General features: G+C 57.3%; 1 protein-coding gene across 2 annotated transcripts in view; it reads right to left on the reverse strand.

Moving 5' to 3' along the window:
- Positions 1–2,616, reverse strand: part of NDNF (neuron derived neurotrophic factor) — a 40,331-nt gene extending 37,715 nt beyond the window's left edge. Inside the window, exon 1 of one of the 2 annotated variants that reach the window (XM_081134692.1) lies at positions 2,585–2,616. The gene's annotated coding sequence lies outside the window, so the exon portion shown is untranslated. Of the gene's footprint in view, positions 1–1,992; positions 2,340–2,584 lie in introns of those variants that run through there. The other variant, XM_081134693.1, reaches the window with a different exon arrangement.
- Positions 2,617–6,233: the final 3,617 nt, after the last annotated feature.

Here is a 6,233-nt window from a genome sequence, read left to right on the forward strand (position 1 = left end):
GCAACAACGCGGACAAAGCTGCCAGCCCTTGCGTCCGAGTGTGCGGCGCACCGAAGCTAAGAGCTGTGCCGAGGAAGCACTTGTCGTTTCTTTCTTTTAAGGAAGAACTTGGGGCTTTTTAGAGTATTCTGAAAGTACTAATTTCTCTAACTTCTGAGCCCCTCAGTCCCAACTGACCCAGCCCCAAGAATTTAAAATCATCAGACTCACTTTTAAAGAATAAATGATGTGATATTTTAATATAATCCTGAATATACCTTTAGATTGAAAATGGGAATTGGGACTATAATTAATTATGTTGCCAAGTTTTTTGAACTTTAAGAAGCCAGACGGAGGAGGCAAATGAGGACATTTCAAGACTTAAAACTGATAAAATGACAGTATCTTTTGACATCTGATTCATGGCATATACTGAATGAGTGTGAGGAGTTAATGCCCTTTCGGGGTTTCCACTTTCTGGAACCACTGTAGTAAGAGGACCGAATAATCAAAGCCGAATGTAAGCCCAGCCGTCCGCCAGGGTTAGGGCCTTATTATCACTCTTAACAAACAATAATGAATCATAACAAATACCGATCGCCTTGAATGCGCTGGGCTCTGCACGCCTGTCTGCTCTGGCATCCGTCCCTCCCATCTTCGGGATAATAGCACCCTCCCGGCCCGCACACCCGCGCCACCTCCCCGGGGGAGGGCCGAGCTCTGCAGGCTGCAGCTCGGGAGCCTCCAGCCCCGCGCGGGGGGCGGAGAAGCGAGCGGGTCCTATTGATTTCCATGGACGCGCCCGGCTCCCCCGGCGCCCGGCTGGTGGGAGGAGAGGAAGGGGTGGGGGAGCCCCCTTCCGAAGAGAAAGGGTTTGGAATCCAGGCGCGGGGAGGGGGCGGGCAGGACGGGGGCGGCAGGATGGGGGGCAGGGTGTTTAGCGAGATTAGCAGCTACACGAAGAAATAAATTCTTCTTTATGATTTAGCCGAGTCGAAAATAAGTAAACAAATTTTAACAACCCAACTAAGTTGCTCCAAAACTCAGTTAAAAACACACACACAAAAAAAAACCCAGAGACATTTGGTCAGGTTCATTTCCCGCTCAAGGTCTTGGTTTCAGGCAGCTCCTTGAACCCAAAGCAGGAGATGGACAGCGCCCCGAAGGGGACCGGGAGGGAGACTGCGACCCCGCCGCACGACAGCTGGGCCGGGCGCGGGGACCTAGGCGCCCACCGCGTGGAGCGGGCGCGGGCGCGGGCGCGGGGCTGCGGGCGGGCGGGCTGCGGGGAGGAGGGCGCGGCGGGCGCAGCAGCCTGCGACGTGCCGGAGGGCACAGCTGGAACCGAACCGCTAGTCTGGGTTCCCGGGCGCCCGGGCTGCTCCCAGCTCTGTCCTGCAGGTTCGCCAGCTGGAGCGAACCCCGCCTCGCGCCCGGGCCCAGGCTGGGTGCGACGCCCGATTCTCCGTCCCGCGACTCTGGGGCTCTCCCGGCAAAGCGGGACCGGTCCCCGGCCGCCGGCTCAGCTCGGGAACTTCCACGACTCTCGCCCGCCGCGCAGAGGGCGAGCGCGGAGCCGGAGCGGCGGGGGAGGACCGGCCGAGCAGCCCCGATCCCCGCGCCCGCTGCCCGCTCGGGAGCTCGCGCCGCCCCGCCGCCCGCACCCCGCGCGCCGCGCACGCGCCGGCCCGGCAGCCCGCAGACGGCGCGCGGAGGGCGGGAGCGGAGGGAGCCGCCGCCGCCGGCGGGCGAGCCAAGTGAGCGTCCCGGCCGAGTCGGGGCTTCCCCGGACCCGGTCCCAGCCTGTCCACGAGGCTCGGGCCGCCCCCTCGCGAGGCCGGGACGCCGCAGAGACCCGCCCGCGCCCCTCGGATCCCGGGAGCCGGCGCCCTCGCCCGCCCGGGCCCAGTGAGGGGACGCGCGTGGCCCTCCCAGGGGGCGGCAGCGCCCCGAGTGCGGGTCCCGGGCGCGGGTGGAGGCGCCGGGCGTCGGGGGTTTCCTCTCCCCGCTCACCTGGGGAAAATCCGCTGGCTCTTCCTGGGGGAGGGAAGCTCCGTCCCCGCGGTGTCGGCGCCGAACGTCCAGGTCCCGCGGCGCTCGGGACCCGCGGGACGGCGCAGGCGGCGGACAGCGGGAGAGAACAGCCGCCCGCGCGTCCCAACTTTGCGGGCGGCGCTGCGAACTTCAAAGGCGGCGAGGCTGCGGCGCGCGGCCGCCCAAGTTGCAGCGAAGTGGAGCGGGCGGCGGCGGAGGTGCTCGGCCCGGCGGGCGCGGGTGCGGCGGGGCGCGGGGAGCAGGGCGCACGGGCGGCGGCGCGGGCGCGGGCGCGCGGCTCGGCTCGCTCCGCTCTTTGGCGGCTCCGAACAGGGAGTGTGCTGGCTCCCGAGTGTCACCGCCGGAGCCCCGAGCCCTGCCTCCCTCCCCGCGCTGCCCGCCCGCCCGCTCCTCCCCCTGCTGCCCGCTGCCTCCCGGTTCCTCCCTCCTCCCCCCTCCCGCCGCGCGCCACCGTGCGCGCGCGCGAGCACACACTCGGGCGCCCCGCGACCCGCGCTCCCCAAACCCGGGCCCTCGGGGGCAGCGCCGCGGGGGCAGATTGCGGTCCTACCTCCAGCGGCCGGGGGAAGGAGACGAGGCCGGTCGGGACCCCTCTCCAAGCTACAAAACCCAGGGCGACGCGGACGCGGGAGCGCCGCCCCGTCACGGAGACCCGGGTGCACAATAAGGGGGGCTCAGAATTGATTTGGGGACGGGGTGGGAGACCAGCGAACTGGAGGAGGTAGGAGGAGTAAGGAGGAGGGTGCACACTGTGCCTGCGTGTCCCGCTGCCCCCGTGCCCCCCCCCCCCCAATTCCCGCCTGCCCACCGTCCAACCGGAGCACCCAGCCTCCTGGGCAGGAACTCAGCAGCTGTTTTAAAAATTGAAAAGTGTCCTACAGGACCTGTGAGCCGCTGAGTGGCATGTGTGAAGCCATTGAGGCCCACTAGGTAATTATGATAAGAAGTTACCTAATTAGCAACCTGGCCTGGGCTCAGGAAAACCGAAAACCGAAGGGAAAAAGTACTGAGTGATTTAGTGATCTCATTTTCACAACTGCAAACCTAGTTTCTAGCAAACCTGCTGTTTAGACTCTCAAAGTTTAATTTCTCAGGATATATGGTTTATTAAAATACAGTGTAAAAACTGAGACCATGAAAACTGTTTGCCCTCTGCGCATTATCACGGCAAAATGACAATAAATAAGACGAAAATCAGCCTTCCCAAAGGCATATTAAAAACTAGGGCCTTTTTGTGAAATACCTGGTCACGGGCTGTCCAATGAGACACCTGAAGCTTTGTGGCTCCTTGAAGAGAAGAGAGCAGGAGTTGGATTTATGAAACCGTTTGTACCCACAGGATCTGTTTGTAAAAGCCATAGAATTTTTCAGCACTAAAGGGGACATTGAGATTACTGTGCAAACTTCTTTTTGCAGATGAGGCAATGACATGGGAAAAAGGGATCCCTGGATCTCTGCCCAGAAGATCTGGAAAGTGACCCGGAGCAGGTCATTCGGGCATTGAGTAACATTAAGTGCCTGCTGTGTACAATGTCTGTCCTGGTGCTGAGGTTTCAAGGTAAGACATAGGGCTCACCTTTAAGGAGCTCACAGCCTGGTGGGGAGACAGAGGCAGGAATGGGAAGTTGATTAGAGCTGCGATAAGTGTCTTTACCTGTTCTCTGGGAGCCTGGGAGCAGGGAAAGGAAGCAACTCATTGTTTAGAAGGCCCTGTGGGCAGAGATTTTAGTGTAGTTTGGAGAGAAGTGCTCTGAAGGGTGAGGGACCGAAGGGCAGCAAATAGGGACAGGGAGGGAAGGGCATTCCACAGCAGAGAGAAGCAAGGGAAAGGTTAGGAAAGTGTCAGAGTGCACGGCGTGTCCTGGGAACGGGGAAGTCAGCTGTGGCCGCTTTGCAGCTGAAGTCAGCAAGGCCGGGTGTCACCAGGCTCTATGGGCCGGAGGAACCAGAACTTTCCTGAAGGTGCTCCGTGATTGGGACACTATTAAGCTTCTTAAACAAGGACAGATTTTAAGGTTTTTAAATGTCATCAGATATAAGTTTTAGAAAGCTACGCCTGGTATCCCTGGAAGACAATTAGGGAAGAGAGAGCGTGAGGAGGTGGTTTCCAGAGGAGAAAATTAGGTCCGCGCCGAGGCAGCGGGAGGCTGGGACAGCTGTAGAGATGCTGAGGAAATACAATAGACAGCGCCTCGTGGCTGACCGGGTTTGGTGGGCCATGGAGGGGAGGCGCCTAGACGGGCTCCCAGGCCTCTGGCCGGCGCAAGAAGGCAGGCGACGGGGCCATTTGCCAAGAGAAGCAGCATAGGAGCGTTCTGGGAGGGCTGCAGTGAGGGCTGTTTAAACCTGTCGAGTTGGGGGTGCACGTGGGGCACCTGAGTGCAGCACTGTGGAGGCAGCAGGACCGAGAAGACCCCAGCCGGAGGCACCCATCAGGAACCAGCATTCCTGAAACCCGCAGAGGTGCAGGGCCAAGAAGAGAAGACTGAAGGACGCGCACGGTGGGAGACCAGCACGCTGGGGTGGGTGGCAGAGCAGCCTTTGAGAGATGCAGACCAGCTCGCAGGAGAGAGCAGGGTGACGAAGCCACCGCAGGCAGCGACTGGTGACCGGGGTGGAATGTGGCAGGGCTCAGCAACCAGGCGAAAAGCCACTGCTGGCCTGGGAAATGTCTCAGAGATCCTGACCCAAGCAGTCGCAGTTTATGGCCTGTGTGTGAAGGGTCCAGACAGGAGCAGGTAGGGAAGGCGGCGGCCTGGGGTCCCAGATCAGGAGCTCACGCACCTCGCAGTTTGGCCCCGAGGGGGAAGGAGAGGCTTGTAAGAAAAGGCGGTTTTGCAGTCGTTGTACTTTTGTTTTTCTTATGTGAGACTCTGTCTCTTAAATGCATGATACTGAGGGAAAACCAGGTGGGGAGGGAAAGGCTGAAGTCGTCGAGGGTCTCAGAGGGTCAGTTCCCTCCTTTGCACAGTGATTTCAACAGGATCTACCCCTCATCTCACAGGCCGGCGGGGAGTTCCAGTAGACCAGGGTTGAGACGGTTCCTTAACTGCCATTAGGAAGAAACTGAGCTCAAAAGACTTCAAGTGACTTGTTCCTTCAGCCATTTCGTGATCTACCAGCTCTATGGGGAAAGTCCTGTAAGAACTCTGTGAAGGACGTTTTTGTGAAAGTTCCTAAAAATAGCCCTGAACATCAGGATTTGCATATATCAATATACCTGTCCCCCCCCCCCCCCCCCCACACACACAAATACCATTGGTAAAACCAATGGTAGCACGTATATTTATATTTATATGTGTAAATATCTTCAGTGTGTTTTGAGAGACTTGGGCAACGCGCCACATTGGCTAGAACATGCAGTATTTAGTCAGACAGACTTGCATTTCATTCTAGACTGATGATTATTTGCTGTGAGACAAATAGATTAACCTCACTGAGCTTCAGTGTTTTGTTTTTTTCCAAGTATAAAAATGGAACAAATTATAGCTGACTTACAGATGTTTTGCGAGGATTAGGTACTGTGTCATATTCAAGTGTTTGGCAGAGATTTGACTATATCTGCATTTACTTTTAAACTATGAAATGTCAACTGGGGGCGGTTATAAGTAATAACCTATTATAAAATTAAGAGAGTAATTTAAGTCTCTTTAGGAAGTCCTAGTTCAAGCCTGGGTCTAAGGCAGCATCCCTCAGAGTGGGGTCCTCGGTGTGTGGGGGTGGGGGTGTCATGACACCCTTTTATCAGGGAGGTCTGCAAGGCCAGAGCGAGTATCCTGTTAATTCTGAGATGGTCACTTGCCTTTCTCACGGTGTTGACATTTGCGCTGCTAGTACAAAGGGAGTAGTGGGTAAAATGCTGGCACCTTAGCACAAATCAAGGCAGTGGCCCCAGCTCTCCCGGTCACTAGGGAACCTCCACAGCCACAGGTGTCAGGGTCACTTAGGATTATCTTTGATGGAGCAGTAAAACCTATTCATTTTATTAAATTCCAACCCTCGATTCTGTCCTTTTGATATTCTGTGTGGCAGAATGGGCGGCACACATACAACTTTTCTGCTGTGTCCCCAAGTACAGCGTTTGTCCTGAACTCAAGCCCCGGTGGAACTGAGCTGTGGGCTGAACTGGCCACTTTTTTCATGAAACATAGTTTTATTGAAAGAGCCACTGACAGACAAGCTGGTTATTCACACTTGGT

The sequence above is a fragment of the Miniopterus schreibersii genome (genome assembly GCF_964146895.1).
Source record: "Miniopterus schreibersii genome assembly, chromosome: 4".
Lineage (NCBI taxonomy): Eukaryota > Metazoa > Chordata > Mammalia > Chiroptera > Miniopteridae > Miniopterus > Miniopterus schreibersii.